Source organism: Pseudophryne corroboree, chromosome 3, assembly GCF_028390025.1.
Source record: "Pseudophryne corroboree isolate aPseCor3 chromosome 3, aPseCor3.hap2, whole genome shotgun sequence".
In the NCBI taxonomy this organism is placed as follows: Eukaryota; Metazoa; Chordata; class Amphibia; order Anura; family Myobatrachidae; genus Pseudophryne; species Pseudophryne corroboree.
In genome coordinates this window covers 439,471,882-439,489,978 of record NC_086446.1, presented here as the reverse complement: position 1 = coordinate 439,489,978, position 18,097 = coordinate 439,471,882, and the positions used below count along the sequence as shown (strand labels likewise).

At 46.2% G+C, this 18,097-nt stretch overlaps 6 non-coding genes across 6 annotated transcripts; 4 read left to right on the top strand and 2 right to left on the bottom strand.

The window, feature by feature from the left end:
• Positions 1 to 681: 681 nt before the first annotated feature.
• On the top strand, positions 682 to 752 carry TRNAG-GCC (transfer RNA glycine (anticodon GCC)). The gene has a single exon. It is a non-coding gene; the product is annotated as a tRNA-Gly (tRNA).
• A 12,260-nt stretch (positions 753 to 13,012) lies between these two features.
• TRNAK-CUU (transfer RNA lysine (anticodon CUU)) lies at positions 13,013 to 13,085 on the bottom strand. Its single transcript has one exon. It is a non-coding gene; the product is annotated as a tRNA-Lys (tRNA).
• Positions 13,086 to 14,302: 1,217 nt separating this feature from the next.
• On the top strand, positions 14,303 to 14,373 carry TRNAG-GCC (transfer RNA glycine (anticodon GCC)). The gene has a single exon. It is a non-coding gene; the product is annotated as a tRNA-Gly (tRNA).
• An 853-nt stretch (positions 14,374 to 15,226) lies between these two features.
• TRNAK-CUU (transfer RNA lysine (anticodon CUU)) lies at positions 15,227 to 15,299 on the bottom strand. The gene has a single exon. It is a non-coding gene; the product is annotated as a tRNA-Lys (tRNA).
• Positions 15,300 to 15,777: 478 nt separating this feature from the next.
• TRNAG-GCC (transfer RNA glycine (anticodon GCC)) lies at positions 15,778 to 15,848 on the top strand. Its single transcript has one exon. It is a non-coding gene; the product is annotated as a tRNA-Gly (tRNA).
• A 302-nt stretch (positions 15,849 to 16,150) lies between these two features.
• Positions 16,151 to 16,221, top strand: TRNAG-GCC (transfer RNA glycine (anticodon GCC)). Its single transcript has one exon. It is a non-coding gene; the product is annotated as a tRNA-Gly (tRNA).
• The last annotated feature ends 1,876 nt before the right edge of the window (positions 16,222 to 18,097 follow it).

The following is an 18,097-nucleotide window of genomic DNA, read 5'->3' as shown; positions in this document are numbered from 1 at the left end:
ACCAATACATTCCTGAGTTTTTGCTGATATGGCAGTGCATTTTGTGAAAGTGAGGACAGCCATTTGCGCTGTGGTGATGCAAGTATACACTGTTCCACATACAATGGAATGGTACAGAAAGAGAAAAAAAACAACTGTTCAACATGGAGCTCAAATACATGACCCTAAGATTAAGAGTCTTATGCTCTAGCGACTGTGCTAGTCAGGCTTGGTTATGTAGGCATGGAGGTGAAGGCAAGGCATCCTGACACTCCTGCTTTGTTTTATACACTAAAGTACACGAGTAAGTGTAAAAATAGGCATCCGTGGAGCATTGGTGGTTCAGTGGTATAATTCTCGCCTGCCACACGGGAGTCCCGTGTTCAATTCCTGGCCAATGCAGTCCTGAGTTTTTGCTGATATGGCAGTTTATTTTGTGAAAGTGAGGAAAGCCATTTGCGCTGTGGTGGTGCAAGTAAACATTGTTCCACATACAATGGTACAGGAAGAGAAAAAAACAACTGCCCAACATGGAGCTCAAATACATGACCCTAAGATTAAGAGTCTTATGCTCTAGCGTCTGTGCTAGTCGGGCTTGGTTACATAGGCTTGGAAGTGATGGCAAGGCAAGGCATCCTGACACTCCTGCTTTGTTTTATACACTAAAGTACATGAGTAAGTGTAAAATTAGGCATCTGTGGAGCATTGGTGGTTCAGTGGTAGAATTCTCGCCTGCCACGTGGGAGGCCTGGGTTCGATTCCCAGCCAATACAGTCCTGAGTTTTTGCTGATATCGCAGTGCATTTTGTGAAAGTGAGGACAGCCATTTGCGCTGTGGTGGTGCAAGTATACAGTGTTCCACATACAATGGAATGGTACAGGAAAAGAAACATCTGCCCAACGTGGGGCTTGAACCCACAACATTGAAATTAAGAGTCTCATGCTCTACCGACTGAGTTAGCCAGGTTTGGTAACAGAGCAGTTGAGGTGATGGCAAGGCAAGGCATCCTGACTCTCCTGCTTTGTTTTGTACACTAAAGTACATGAGTAAGTCTAAACTTAAGCATCTGTGGATCATTGGTGGTTCAGTGGTAGAAATCTAGCCTGCCACGTGGGAGGCCGGGTTCAATTCCCGGCCAATACATTCCTGAGTTTTTGCTGATATGGCAGTGCATTTTGTGAAAGTGAGGACAGCCATTTGCGCTGTGGTGATGCAAGTATACACTGTTCCACATACAATGGTACAGGAAGAGAAAAAAACAACTGCCCAACATGGAGCTCAAATACATGACCCTAAGATTAAGAGTCTTATGCTCTAGCGACTGTGTTAGTCGGGCTTGGTTACGTAGGCTTGGAGGTGAAGGAAAGGCATCCTGACACTCATGCTTTGTTTTATACACTAAAGTACACGAGTAAGTATAAAATTAGGTATCCGTGGAGCATTGGTGGTTCAGTGGTAGAATTCTCGCCTGCCATGCGAGAGGCCCGTGTTCGATTCCAGGCCAATACAGTCCTGAGTTTTTGCTGATATGGCAGTGCATTTTGTGAAAGTGAGGACAGCCATTTGCACTGCGGTGGTGCAAGTAGACAGTGTTCCACATACAATGGTACAGGAAAAGAAAAAAAAAACATCCGCCCAATGTGGGGCTTAAAACCACGACCCTGAGATTAAGATACTCATGTTCTACCGATTGTGTTAGCCAAGCTTGGTAAGGGAGGAGTTGAGGTGATGGCAAGGCAAGGCATCCTGACTCTCCTGCTTTGTTTTGTACACTAAAGTACATGAGTAAGTCTAAAATTAAGCATCTGTGGATCATTGGTGCTTTAGTGGTAGAAATCTAGCCTGCCACATGGGAGGCCGGGTTGAAAATTCCCGGCCAATACATTCCTGAGTTTTTGCTGATATCGCAGTGCATTTTGTGAAAGTGAGGACAGCCATTTGCGCTGTGGTGATGCAAGTATACACTGTTCCACATACAATGGTACAGGAAGAGAAAAAAACAACTGCCCAACATGGAGCTCAAATACATGACCCTAAGATTAAGAGTCTCATGCTCTAGCGACTGTGCTAGTCGGGCTTGGTTACGTAGGCATGGAGGTGATGGCAAGGCAAGGCATCCTGACACTTCTGCTTTGTTTTATACACTAAAGTACATGAGTAAGTGTAAAATGAGGCATCAGTGGAGCATTGGTGGTTCAGTGGTAGAATTCTTGCCTGCCACGTGGGAGGCCCGGGTTTGATTTCCGGCCAATGCAGTCTTGAGTTTTTGCTGATATGGCAGTGCATTTTGTGAAAGTGAGGACAGCCATTTGCGCTGTGGTGGTGCAAGTGTACAGTGTTCCACATACAATGGTACAGGAAAAGAAAAAAAAAACATCCACCCAACGTGGGGCTCGAACCCACGACCCTGAGATTAAGAGTCTCATGCTCCACCAACTGAGTTAGCCAGGCTTGGTAACGGAGGAGTTGAGGTGATGGCAAGGCAAGGCATCCTTACTCTCCTGCTTTGTTTTGTACACTAAAGTACATGAGTAAGTGTAAAATTAAGCATCTGTGGATCATTGGTGGTTCAGTGGTAGAAATCTAGCCTGCCATGCGGGAGGCTGGGTTCAATTACCGGCCAATACATTCCTGAGTTTTTGCTGATATGGCAGTGCATTTTGTGAAAGTGAGGACAGCCATTTGCGCTGTGGTGGTGCAAGTATACAGTGTTCCACATTCAATGGTACAGGAAAAGAAAAAAAAACTTCCGCCCAACGTGGGGCTCGAACCCACGACCCTTAGATTAAGAGTCTTATGCTTCACCGACTGAGTTAGCCAGGCTTGGTAACAGAGGAGATGAGGTGATGGCAAGGCAAGGCATCCTTACTATCCTGCTTTGTTTTGTACACTAAAGTACATGAGTAAGTGTAAAATTAAGCATCTGTGGATCATTGGTGGTTCAGTGGTAGAAATCTAGCCTGCCACGCGGGAGGCCGGGTTCAATCACCGGCCAATACATTCCTGAGTTTTTGCTGATATGGCAGTGCATTTTGTGAAAGTGAGGACAGCCATTTTCGCTGTGGTGTTGCAAGTATACACTGTTCCACATACAATGGTACAGGAAGAGAAAAAAAACTGTCCAGCATGGAGCTCAAATACATGACCCTAAGATTAAGAGTCGTATGCTCTAGCGACTGTGCTAGTCGGGCTTGGTTACGTAGGCTTGGAGGTGAAGGTAAGGCATCCTGACACTCCTGCTTTGTTTTACACACTAAAGTACACGAGTAAGTGTAAAATTAGGTATCTGTGGAGCATTGGTGGTTCAGTGGTAGAATTATTGCCTGCCATGCAGGAGGCCCGAGTTTGATTCCTGGCCAATACAGTCCTGAGTTTTTGCTGATATGGCAGTGCATTTTGTGAAAGTGAGGACAGTCATTTGAGCTGTGGTGGTGCAAGTAGACAGTGTTCCACATACAATGGTACAGGAAAAGAAAAAAAAACATCCGCCCAATGTGGGGCTCGAACCCACGACCCTGAGATTAAGATACTCATGTTCTACCAACTGAGTTAGCCAAGCTTGGTAAGGGAGGAGTTGAGGTGATGGCAAGGCAAGGCATCCTGACTCTCCTGCTTTGTTTTGTACACTAAAGTACATGAGTAAGTCTAAAATTAAGCATCTGTGGATCATTGGTGGTTCAGTGGTAGAAATCTAGCCTGCCACGTGGGAGGCCGGGTTCAATTCCCGGCCAATACATTCCTGAGTGTTTGCTGATATGGCAGTGCATTTTGTGAAAGTGAGGACAGCCATTTGCGCTGTGGTGATGCAAGTATACACTGTTCCACATACAATGGTACAGGAAGAGAAAAAAACAACTGCCCAACATGGAGCTCAAATACATGACCCTAAGATTAAGAGTCTTATGCTCTAGTGACTGTGCTAGTCGGGCTTGGTTACGTAGGCTTGGAGGTGATGGCAAGGCAAGGCATCCTGACACTCCTGCTTTGTTTTATACACTAAAGTACATGAGTAAGTGTAAAATTAGGCATCTGTGGAGCATTGATGGTTCAGTGGTAGAATTCTCGCCTGCCACTTGGGAGGCCCGGAATCGATTCCCGGCAAATGCAGTCCTGAGTTTTTGCTGATATGGCAGTGTATTTTGTGATAGTGAGGACAGACATTTGCGCTGTGGTGGTGCAAGTATACAGTGTTCCACATACAATGGTACAGGAAAAGAAAAAAAACATCTGCCCAACATGGGGCTCGAACTCATGACCCTGAGATTAAGAGTCTCATGCTCCACCAACTGAGTTAGCCAGGCTTGGTAACAGAGGAGTTGAGGTGTTGGCAAGGCAAGGTATCCTGACTCTCCTGCTTTGTTTTGTACACTAAAGTACACGAGTAAGTCTAAAATTAAGAATCTGTGGATCGTTTTTGGTTCAGTGGTAGAAATCTAGCCTGCCACGCGGGCGGCTGGGTTCAATTAAAGGCCAATACATTCCTGAGTTTATGCTGATATGGCAGTGCATTTTGTGAAAGTGAGGACAGTCATTTGTGCTGTGGTGGTGCAAGTATACAGTGTTCCAAATACAATGGTACAGGAAAACAAAAAAAACATCCGCCCAACGTGGGGCTCAAACCCACAACCCTGAGATCAAGAGTTTCATGCTCTATAGACTGAACTAGCCAGGCTTGGTTGCGAATATATGGAGGTGATGGCAAGGCAAGGCATCCTAACACTCCTGCTTTGTTTCTTACACTAAAGTACACGAGTAAGTGTAACATTATGTATCTGTGGAGCATTGGTGGTTCAGTGGTAGACTTCTCGCCTGCCACGCGGTAAGCCCGGGTTCGATTCCCGGCCAATGCAGTCCTGAGTTTTTGCTGAAATGGCAGTGTATTTTGTGAGTGAGGACAGCTATTTGCACTGTGGTGGTGCAAGTAGACAGTGTTCCACATACAATGGTACAGGAAAAGAAAAAAACTAGAGATGAGCGGGTTCGGTTTCTCTGAATCCGAACCCGCCAGAACTTCATGTTTTTTTTCACGAGTCCGAGCGACTCGGATCTTCCCGCCTTGCTCGGTTAACCCGAGCGCGCCCGAACGTCATCATGACGCTGTCGGATTCTCGCGAGGCTCGGATTCTATCGCGAGACTCGGATTCTATATAAGGAGCCGCGCGTCGCCGCCATTTTCACACGTGCATTGAGATTGATAGGGAGAGGACGTGGCTGGCGTCCTCTCCGTTTAGACACTTGATTTACTAATTTTGGGGAGCATTAGGAGTACTCAGTAGTGTACAGTGCAGAGTTTTGCTGATAGTGACCAGTGACCACCACTTTTATTTATAATCCGTTCTCTGCCTGAAAAAAGCGATACACAGCACACAGTGACTCAGTCACATACATACCATATCTGTGTGCACTGCTCAGGCTCAGGCCAGTGTGCTGCATCATCTATATATATTATATATCTGTCTGACTGCTCAGCTCACACAGCTTATAATTGTGGGGGAGACTGGGGAGCACTACTGCAGTGCCAGTTATAGGTTATAGCAGGAGCCAGGAGTACATAATATTATATTAAAATTAAACAGTGCACACTTTTGCTGCAGGAGTGCCACTGCCAGTGTGACTAGTGACCAGTGACCTGACCACCAGTATATAATATTAGTAGTATACTATCTCTTTATCAACCAGTCTATATTAGCAGCAGACACAGTACAGTGCGGTAGTTCACGGCTGTGGCTACCTCTGTGTCGGCACTCGGCAGCCCGTCCATAATTGTATATACCAGTGACCTAACCGTGGTGTTTTTTTTTCTTTCTTTATACATACATACTAGTTACGAGTATACTATCTCTTTATCAACCAGTCTATATATTAGCAGCAGACACAGTACAGTGCGGTAGTTCACGGCTGTGGCTACCTCTGTGTCGGCACTCGGCAGCCCGTCCATAATTGTATATACCAGTGACCTAACCGTGGTTTTTTTTTCTTTCTTTATACATACATACTAGTTACGAGTATACTATCTCTTTATCAACCAGTCTATATATTAGCAGCAGACACAGTACAGTGCGGTAGTTCACGGCTGTGGCTACCTCTGTGTCGGCACTCGGCAGCCCGTCCATAATTGTATATACCAGTGACCTAACCGTGGTTTTTTTTTCTTTCTTTATACATACATACTAGTTACGAGTATACTATCTCTTTATCAACCAGTCTATATATTAGCAGCAGACACAGTACAGTGCGGTAGTTCACGGCTGTGGCTACCTCTGTGTCGGCACTCGGCAGCCCGTCCATAATTGTATATACCACCTAACCGTGGTTTTTTTTTCTTTCTTTATACATACATACTAGTTACGAGTATACTATCTCTTTATCAACCAGTCTATATATTAGCAGCAGACACAGTACAGTGCGGTAGTTCACGGCTGTGGCTACCTCTGTGTCGGCACTCCGCAGCCCGTCCATAATTGTATATACCAGTGACCTAACCGTGGTTTTTTTTTCTTTCTTTATACATACATACTAGTTACGAGTATACTATCTCTTTATCAACCAGTCTATATATTAGCAGCAGACACAGTACAGTGCGGTAGTTCACGGCTGTGGCTACCTCTGTGTCGGCACTCGGCAGCCCGTCCATAATTGTATATACCAGTGACCTAACCGTGGTGTTTTTTTTTCTTTCTTTATACATACATACTAGTTACGAGTATACTATCTCTTTATCAACCAGTCTATATATTAGCAGCAGACACAGTACAGTGCGGTAGTTCACGGCTGTGGCTACCTCTGTGTCGGCACTCGGCAGCCCGTCCATAATTGTATATACCAGTGACCTAACCGTGGTTTTTTTTTCTTTCTTTATACATACATACTAGTTACGAGTATACTATCTCTTTATCAACCAGTCTATATATTAGCAGCAGACACAGTACAGTGCGGTAGTTCACGGCTGTGGCTACCTCTGTGTCGGCACTCGGCAGCCCGTCCATAATTGTATATACCAGTGACCTAACCGTGGTTTTTTTTTCTTTCTTTATACATACATACTAGTTACGAGTATACTATCTCTTTATCAACCAGTCTATATATTAGCAGCAGACACAGTACAGTGCGGTAGTTCACGGCTGTGGCTACCTCTGTGTCGGCACTCGGCAGCCCGTCCATAATTGTATATACCAGTGACCTAACCGTGGTTTTTTTTTCTTTCTTTATACATACATACTAGTTACGAGTATACTATCTCTTTATCAACCAGTCTATATATTAGCAGCAGACACAGTACAGTGCGGTAGTTCACGGCTGTGGCTACCTCTGTGTCGGCACTCGGCAGCCCGTCCATAATTGTATATACCAGTGACCTAACCGTGGTTTTTTTTTCTTTCTTTATACATACATACTAGTTACGAGTATACTATCTCTTTATCAACCAGTCTATATATTAGCAGCAGACACAGTACAGTGCGGTAGTTCACGGCTGTGGCTACCTCTGTGTCGGCACTCGGCAGCCCGTCCATAATTGTATATACCACCTAACCGTGGTTTTTTTTTCTTTCTTTATACATACATACTAGTTACGAGTATACTATCTCTTTATCAACCAGTCTATATATTAGCAGCAGACACAGTACAGTGCGGTAGTTCACGGCTGTGGCTACCTCTGTGTCGGCACTCGGCAGCCCGTCCATAATTGTATATACCACCTAACCGTGGTTTTTTTTTCTTTCTTTATACATACATACTAGTTACGAGTATACTATCTCTTTATCAACCAGTCTATATATTAGCAGCAGACACAGTACAGTGCGGTAGTTCACGGCTGTGGCTACCTCTGTGTCGGCACTCGGCAGCCCGTCCATAATTGTATATACCACCTAACCGTGGTTTTTTTTTCTTTCTTTATACATACATACTAGTTACGAGTATACTATCTCTTTATCAACCAGTCTATATATTAGCAGCAGACACAGTACAGTGCGGTAGTTCACGGCTGTGGCTACCTCTGTGTCGGCACTCGGCAGCCCGTCCATAATTGTATATACCACCTAACCGTGGTTTTTTTTTCTTTCTTTATACATACATACTAGTTACGAGTATACTATCTCTTTATCAACCAGTCTATATATTAGCAGCAGACACAGTACAGTGCGGTAGTTCACGGCTGTGGCTACCTCTGTGTCGGCACTCGGCAGCCCGTCCATAATTGTATACTAGTATCCAATCCATCCATCTCCATTGTTTACCTGAGGTGCCTTTTAGTTGTGCCTATTAAAATATGGAGAACAAAAATGTTGAGGTTCCAAAATTAGGGAAAGATCAAGATCCACTTCCACCTCGTGCTGAAGCTGCTGCCACTAGTCATGGCCGAGACGATGAAATGCCAGCAACGTCGTCTGCCAAGGCCGATGCCCAATGGCATAGTACAGAGCATGTCAAAACCAAAACACCAAATATCAGTAAAAAAAGGACTCCAAAACCTAAAATAAAATTGTCGGAGGAGAAGCGTAAACTTGCCAATATGCCATTTACCACACGGAGTGGCAAGGAACGGCTGAGGCCCTGGCCTATGTTCATGGCTAGTGGTTCAGCTTCACATGAGGATGGAAGCACTCAGCCTCTCGCTAGAAAACTGAAAAGACTCAAGCTGGCAAAAGCACCGCAAAGAACTGTGCGTTCTTTGAAATCCCAAATCCACAAGGAGAGTCCAATTGTGTCGGTTGCGATGCCTGACCTTCCCAACACTGGACGTGAAGAGCATGCGCCTTCCACCATTTGCACGCCCCCTGCAAGTGCTGGAAGGAGCACCCGCAGTCCAGTTCCTGATAGTCAGATTGAAGATGTCAGTGTTGAAGTACACCAGGATGAGGAGGATATGGGTGTTGCTGGCGCTGGGGAGGAAATTGACCAGGAGGATTCTGATGGTGAGGTGGTTTGTTTAAGTCAGGCACCCGGGGAGACACCTGTTGTCCGTGGGAGGAATATGGCCGTTGACATGCCAGGTGAAAATACCAAAAAAATCAGCTCTTCGGTGTGGAGGTATTTCACCAGAAATGCGGACAACAGGTGTCAAGCCGTGTGTTCCCTTTGTCAAGCTGTAATAAGTAGGGGTAAGGACGTTAACCACCTCGGAACATCCTCCCTTATACGTCACCTGCAGCGCATTCATAATAAGTCAGTGACAAGTTCAAAAACTTTGGGTGACAGCGGAAGCAGTCCACTGACCAGTAAATCCCTTCCTCTTGTAACCAAGCTCACGCAAACCACCCCACCAACTCCCTCAGTGTCAATTTCCTCCTTCCCCAGGAATGCCAATAGTCCTGCAGGCCATGTCACTGGCAAGTCTGACGAGTCCTCTCCTGCCTGGGATTCCTCCGATGCATCCTTGCGTGTAACGCCTACTGCTGCTGGCGCTGCTGTTGTTGCCGCTGGGAGTCGATGGTCATCCCAGAGGGGAAGTCGTAAGCCCACTTGTACTACTTCCAGTAAGCAATTGACTGTTCAACAGTCCTTTGCGAGGAAGATGAAATATCACAGCAGTCATCCTACTGCAAAGCGGATAACTGAGTCCTTGACAACTATGTTGGTGTTAGACGTGCGTCCGGTATCCGCCGTTAGTTCACAGGGAACTAGACAATTTATTGAGGCAGTGTGCCCCCGTTACCAAATACCATCTAGGTTCCACTTCTCTAGGCAGGCGATACCGAGAATGCACACGGACGTCAGAAAAAGACTCACCAGTCTCCTAAAAAATGCAGTTGTACCCAATGTCCACTTAACCACGGACATGTGGACAAGTGGAGCAGGGCAGGGTCAGGACTATATGACTGTGACAGCCCACTGGGTAGATGTATGGACTCCCGCCGCAAGAACAGCAGCGGCGGCACCAGTAGCAGCATCTCGCAAACGCCAACTCTTTCCTAGGCAGGCTACGCTTTGTATCACCGCTTTCCAGAATACGCACACAGCTGAAAACCTCTTACGGCAACTGAGGAAGATCATCGCGGAATGGCTTACCCCAATTGGACTCTCCTGTGGATTTGTGGCATCGGACAACGCCAGCAATATTGTGTGTGCATTAAATATGGGCAAATTCCAGCACGTCCCATGTTTTGCACATACCTTGAATTTGGTGGTGCAGAATTTTTTAAAAAACGACAGGGGCGTGCAAGAGATGCTGTCGGTGGCCAGAAAAATTGCGGGACACTTTCGGCGTACAGGCACCACGTACAGAAGACTGGAGCACCACCAAAAACTACTGAACCTGCCCTGCCATCATCTGAAGCAAGAAGTGGTAACGAGGTGGAATTCAACCCTCTATATGCTTCAGAGGTTGGAGGAGCAGCAAAAGGCCATTCAAGCCTATACAATTGAGCACGATATAGGAGATGGAATGCACCTGTCTCAAGTGCAGTGGAGAATGATTTCAACGTTGTGCAAGGTTCTGATGCCCTTTGAACTTGCCACACGTGAAGTCAGTTCAGACACTGCCAGCCTGAGTCAGGTCATTCCCCTCATCAGGCTTTTGCAGAAGAAGCTGGAGGCATTGAAGAAGGAGCTAAAAGGGAGCGATTCCGCTAGGCATGTGGGACTTGTGGATGCAGCCCTTAATTCGCTTAACAAGGATTCACGGGTGGTCAATCTGTTGAAATCAGAGCACTACATTTTGGCCACCGTGCTCGATCCTAGATTTAAAGCCTACCTTGGATCTCTCTTTCCGGCAGACACAGGTCTGCTGGGGTTGAAAGACCTGCTGGTGACAAAATTGTCAAGTCAAGCGGAACGCGACCTGTCAACATCTCCTCCTTCACATTCTCCCGCAACTGGGGGTGCGAGGAAAAGGCTCAGAATTCCGAGCCCACCCGCTGGCGGTGATGCAGGGCAGTCTGGAGCGACTGCTGATGCTGACATCTGGTCCGGACTGAAGGACCTGACAACGATTACGGACATGTCGTCTACTGTCACTGCATATGATTCTCTCAACATTGATAGAATGGTGGAGGATTATATGAGTGACCGCATCCAAGTAGGCACGTCACACAGTCCGTACTTATACTGGCAGGAAAAAGAGGCAATTTGGAGGCCCTTGCACAAACTGGCTTTATTCTACCTAAGTTGCCCTCCCACAAGTGTGTACTCCGAAAGAGTGTTTAGTGCCGCCGCTCACCTTGTCAGCAATCGGCGTACGAGGTTACATCCAGAAAATGTGGAGAAGATGATGTTCATTAAAATGAATTATAATCAATTCCTCCGCGGAGACATTGACCAGCAGCAATTGCCTCCACAAAGTACACAGGGAGCTGAGATGGTGGATTCCAGTGGGGACGAATTGATAATCTGTGAGGAGGGGGATGTACACGGTGATATATCGGAGGGTGAAGATGAGGTGGACATCTTGCCTCTGTAGAGCCAGTTTGTGCAAGGAGAGATTAATTGCTTCTTTTTTGGGGGGGGTCCAAACCAACCCGTCATATCAGTCACAGTCGTGTGGCAGACCCTGTCACTGAAATGATGGGTTGGTTAAAGTGTGCATGTCCTGTTTTGTTTATACAACATAAGGGTGGGTGGGAGGGCCCAAGGATAATTCCATCTTGCACCTCTTTTTTCTTTTCTTTTTCTTTGCATCATGTGCTGATTGGGGAGGGTTTTTTGGAAGGGACATCCTGCGTGACACTGCAGTGCCACTCCTAGATGGGCCCGGTGTTTGTGTCGGCCACTAGGGTCGCTAATCTTACTCACACAGCTACCTCATTGCGCCTCTTTTTTTCTTTGCGTCATGTGCTGTTTGGGGAGGGTTTTTTGGAAGGGACATCCTGCGTGACACTGCAGTGCCACTCCTAGATGGGCCCGGTGTTTGTGTCGGCCACTAGGGTCGCTAATCTTACTCACACAGTCAGCTACCTCATTGCGCCTCTTTTTTTCTTTGCGTCATGTGCTGTTTGGGGAGGGTTTTTTGGAAGGGCCATCCTGCGTGACACTGCAGTGCCACTCCTAGATGGGCCCGGTGTTTGTGTCGGCCACTAGGGTCGCTAATCTTACTCACACAGCTACCTCATTGCGCCTCTTTTTTTCTTTGCGTCATGTGCTGTTTGGGGAGGGTTTTTTGGAAGGGCCATCCTGCGTGACACTGCAGTGCCACTCCTAGATGGGCCCGGTGTTTGTGTCGGCCACTAGGGTCGCTAATCTTACTCACACAGCTACCTCATTGCGCCTCTTTTTTTCTTTGCGTCATGTGCTTTTTGGGGAGGGTTTTTTGGAAGGGACATCCTGCGTGACACTGCAGTGCCACTCCTAGATGGGCCCGGTGTTTGTGTCGGCCACTAGGGTCGCTTATCTTACTCACACAGCGACCTCGGTGCAAATTTTAGGACTAAAAATAATATTGTGAGGTGTGAGGTATTCAGAATAGACTGAAAATGAGTGTAAATTATGGTTTTTGAGGTTAATAATACTTTGGGATCAAAATGACCCCCAAATTCTATGATTTAAGCTGTTTTTTAGTGTTTTTGGAAAAAAACACCCGAATCCAAAACACACCCGAATCCGACAAAAATAATTCGGTGAGGTTTTGCCAAAACGCGTTCGAACCCAAAACACGGCCGCGGAACCGAACCCAAAACCAAAACACAAAACCCGAAAAATTTCAGGCGCTCATCTCTAAAAAAAACATCCGCCCAACGTGGGCTCGAACCCACGACCCTGAGATTAAGAGGCTCATGCTCTACCGACTGAGCTAGCCAGGCTTGATTGCAAATGTATGGAGGTGATGGCAAGGCAATGCATCCTAATACTCCTGCTTTGTTTCATACACTAAAGTACACGAGTAAGTGTAAAATTAAGTATCTGTGGAGCATTGGTGGTTCAGTAGTAGAGTTCTCGCCTACCACGTGGTAATCCTGGGTTCGATTCCTGGCCAATGCAGTCCTGAGTTTTTGCTGATATGGCAGTGCATTTTGGGAAAGTGAGCACAACCATTTGCGCTGTGGTGGTGCAAGTTGACAATGTTCCACATACAATGGTACAGGAAATTAAAAAAACATCCGCCCAACAGGGGGCTCAAACCCACGACCCTGAGATTAAGAGTCTCATGCTCTACCAACTGAGCTAGCCAGGCTTGGTTTCAAATATATGGAGGTGATGGCAAGGCAAGGCATCCTGACACTCCTGCTTTGTTTCATACACTAAAGTACACGAGTAAGTATAAAATTAGGTATCCGTGGAGCATTGGTGGTTCAGTGGTAGAATTCTCGCCTGCCATGCGAGAGGCCCGTGTTCGATTCCAGGCCAATACAGTCCTGAGTTTTTGCTGATATGGCAGTGCATTTTGTGAAAGTGAGGACAGCCATTTGCGCTGTGGTGGTGCAAGTAGACAGAGTTCCACATAAAATGGTACAGGAAAAGAAAAAAAAACATCCGCCCAATGTGGGGCTTAAAACCACGACCCTGAGATTAAGATACTCATGTTCTACCGACTGTGTTAGCCAAGCTTGGTAAGGGAGGAGTTGAGGTGATGGCAAGGCAAGGCATCCTGACTCTCCTGCTTTGTTTTGTACACTAAAGTACACGAGTAAGTCTAAAATTAAGAATCTGTGGATCGTTTTTGGTTCAGTGGTAGAAATCTAGCCTGCCACGCGGGCGGCTGGGTTCAATTAAAGGCCAATACATTCCTGAGTTTATGCTGATATGGCAGTGCATTTTGTGAAAGTGAGGACAGCCATTTGTGCTGTGGTGGTGCAAGTATACAGTGTTCCAAATACAATGGTACAGGAAAACAAAAAAAACATCCGCCCAACATGGGGCTCAAACCCACAACCCTGAGATTAAGAGTTTCATGCTCTACAGACTGAACTAGCCAGGCTTGGTTGCGAATATATGGAGGTGATGGCAAGGCAAGGCATCCTAACACTCCTGCTTTGTTTCTTACACTAAAGTACACGAGTAAGTGTAACATTATGTATCTGTGGAGCATTGGTGGTTCAGTGGTAGACTTCTCGCCTGCCACGCGGTAAGCCCGGGTTCGATTCCCGGCCAATGCAGTCCTGAGTTTTTGCTGATATGGCAGTGCATTTTGTGAAAGTGAGGACAGCCATTTGCGCAGTGGTGTTGCAAGTATACACTGTTCCACATACAATGGTACAGGAAGAGAAAAAAACAACTGCCCAACATGGAGCTCAAATACATGAACCTAAGATTAAGAGTCTTATGCTCTAGCGACTGTGCTAGTCGGGCTTGGTTACGTAGGATTGGAGGTGAAAGCAAGGCATCCTGACACTCCTGCTTTGTTTTATACACTAAAGTACATGAGTAAGTGTAAAATTAGGCATCTTTGGAGCATTGGTGGGTCAGTGGTAGAATACTCGCCTGCCACGCGGGAGGCCTGGGTTCGATTCCCGGCCAATGCAGTCATGAGTTCTTGCTGATATGGCAGTGCATTTTGTGAAAGTGAGGACAGCCATTTGCGCTGTGGTGGTGCAATTATACAGTGTTCCAAATACAATGGTACAGGAAAAGAAAAAAAAAACATCCGCACAACGTGGGGCTCGAACCCACGACCATGAAATTAAGAGTCTCATGCTCTACCGACTGAGTTAGCCAGGCTTGGTAACGGAGTTGAGGTGATGACAAGGCAAGGCATCCTGACTCTCCTGCTTTGTTTTGTACACTAAAGTACATGAGTAAGTCTAAAATTAAGCATCTGTGGATCATTGGTGGTTCAGTGGTAGAAATCTAGCCTACCACGTGGGAGGCCGTGTTCAATTCCCGGCCAATACATTCCTGAGTTTTTGCTGATATGGCAGTGCATTTTGTGAAAGTGAGGACAGCCATTTGCGCTGTGGTGATGCAAGTATACATTGTTCCACATACAATGGTACAGAAAGAGAAAAAAAACTGTCCAACATGGAGCTCAAATACATGACCCTAAGATTAAGAGTCTTATGCTCTAGGGACTGTGCTAGTCGGGCTTGGTTACGTAGGCTTGGAGGTGAAGGCAAGGCATCCTGACATTCCTGCTTTGTTTTATACACTAAAGTACATGAGTAAGTGTAAAATGAGGCATCTATGGAGCATTGGTGGTTCAGTGGTAGAATTTTCGCCTGCCACGCGGGAGGCCCGGAATCGATTCCAGGCCAATGCAGTTCTGAGTTTTTGCTGATATGGCAGTGTATTTTGTGAAAGTGAGGACATCCATTTGTGCTGTGGTTGTGCAAGTATACAGTGTTCCAAATACAATGGTACAGGAACAGAAAAAACATCCGCCCAACGTGGGTCTCGAACCCACGATCCTGAGATTAAGAGTCTCATGCTCTACCGACTGAGCTAGCCAGGCTTGTTTGCAAATATATGGAGGTGATGGCAAGGCAAGGCATCCTAACACTCCTGCTTTGTTTCATACACTAAAGTACACGAGTAAGTGTAAAATTAAGTATCTGTGGAGCATTGGTGGTTCAGTGGCAGAATTCTCGCCTGCCATGCGGGAGGCCCGGGCTCGATTCCTGGCCAATGCAGTCCTGAGTTTTTGCTGATATGGCAGTGCATTTTGTGAAAGTGAGGACAGCCATTTGCGCTGTGGTGATGCAAGTATACACTGTTCCACATACAATGGTACAGGAAGAGAAAAAAACAACTGCCCAACATGGAGCTCAAATACATGACCCTTAGATTAAGAGTCTTATGCTCTAGCGACTGTGCTAGTCGGGCTTGGTTACGTAAGCTTGGAGGTGATGGCAAGGCAAGGCATCCTGACACTCCTGCTTTGTTTTATACACTAAAGTACACGAGTAAGTGTACAATTAAGTATCTGTGGAGCATTGGTGGTTCAGTGGTAGAATTCTCGCCTGCCACGCGGGAGGCCTGGGTTCGATTCCCGGCCAATGCAGTCCTGAGTTTTTGCTGATATGGCAGTGCATTTTGTGAAAGTGAGGACAGCCATTTGCGCTGTGGTGGTGCAAGTATACAGTGTTCCAAATACAATGGTACAGGAAAAGAAAAAAAAACATCTGCCCAACGTGGGGCTCGAACCCACGACCCTGAGATTAAGAGTCTCATGCTCTAGCGACTGTGCTAATCGGGCTTGGTTACGTAGGCTTGGAGGTGAAGGCAAGACATGGCATTCTGACACTCCTGCTTTGTTTCATACACTAAAGTACACGAGTAAGTGTAAAATTAAGTATCTGTGGAGCATTGGTGGTTCAGTGGTAGAATTCTCGCCTGCCGTGCGGGAGGCCTGGGTTCGATTCCCGGCCAATGTAGTCCTGCGTTTTTGCTAATATGGCAGTGCATTTTGTGAAAGTGAGGACAGCCATTTGCGCTGTGGTGGTGCAAGTAGACAGTGTTCCACATACAATGGTACAGGAAAAGAAAAAACATCCGCCCACGACCCTGAGATTAAGAGTATCATGCTCTACCGACTGAGACTAAACCTAACACCCCCCCACCTGCAGCCTAACCCTAACACTCACCGGAGGTGCCCAATCCTAACCTCCCCTCCCCACATCCTAAACCTCACCTCCACCGGGTCGCATTCTAACCCTTCCCTTACAGCCAAAACCTAATCTCTCTCTCCTGCTTGGCTTACTAGCCCTGGAGGTCGGGAATTCCGGCGCAGGGCTGGTGACCCTATATGGGATGCCAGTGTTGGCATTCTGGCACCTGTCTTCTTACTGCCGGGATCCCGTCCACTGGGATCTAGACTGGATATCATTTATATATATAGATATATATATATATAACCATATATTAAAGGGCAATGCTTTAATTATACTAATTATTAATATTAGCAGCACAGCAGCCAGGCTGACAGCAAGGACTGACAGATCACTTCAACTCAGGACGATTAATCACCTGGCCAGGCTCAGGCTACCTTCAGGGTCATGGAGCTAAAACAACATACAAGAGAGCTCAACTAGCATTAATAGAATATAAATTTAATTTTTTTATGTACAAATTAAAAAATTGTACTTCGTAACATTTAAAAGAGCTCATTGCATAAAAAATAAAACTGAGGTTGAGTAATTGGTGCAGTCCCTCTGCTATTCCTAGGCATAGGATGAATTGTATTGGATTTAATTCCAGCTGGTCAGTTTGTGAGAACAATCACAGCAATTTAGATATATATTAGCTGTTTGGACTGAGCGCTCACTGTACAGAAGTGCTGAGCTATGCTTCCACCTCCCACACTTCGTAAATTCTCACCGCATGTTGAGATGGAGTCTTCCCCATTTGCAAGGGGGACTGCCGGATCTGGTGGCTGTAATTGTCCAGCGGAGGACTGAGCTCTCTTCCTGAATGTGTATGCTGTACTGAGTGGGAGTCCGCAGCTCAAGTGGGGAGGGAGAGCGTAGCTCTGTGGGTGGAGGCAGAGGCGTAATTAGGGTTTTTGGTAACTAGGGCAAGATCAATAATGGCGCCCCCCCCCCCCCCCCCCCCCCGAAAAAAAAAACTGCAAAAGCAAAGTATGTGCACACGCTACCGGTGTCACTATATATAAAGATGTCAAGGTGTGTATGTATAAATGTAGGTGTAGTGGTCGAAGTTGAATTTTTGGAGGGGGAATGAAAAAGTGTAGATGCAAATTATGCGGGGCGTGGTCACTCAAAAGGGGCGTTTCCTTCAGTGTAGTAGGACCCGTTATACTATCTAGTACTGGTGCCCCTTTCACATTATAGCACACGGTATGAGCCAAAATTCATATTGCCCCACACGGTATGAGCCGAAATTCACATTATAGCACACAGTATGAGCCGAAACTCACATTACCCCACATTGTATGAGCCAAAATTCACATTATAGCACACGGTATGAGCCAAAATTCACATTACCCCACACGGTATGAGCCGAAATTCACATAATAGCACACGGTATGAGCCAAAATTCACGTTACAGCACACGGTATGAGCCGAAATTCACATTATAGCACACGGTATGAGCCGAAATTAACGTTATAGCACACAGTATGAGCCGAAATTAACATAACAGCACACGGTATGAGCCGAAATTAACATTATAGCACACAGTATGAGCCAAAATTCACATTATAGAGTGAGGGGATCCTACCTCCTTAATTAACAAGGCCTGCGGGGCACTGTGGTGAGGGGAGCCTACCCCCTTAATTGACTAACTGCAGAG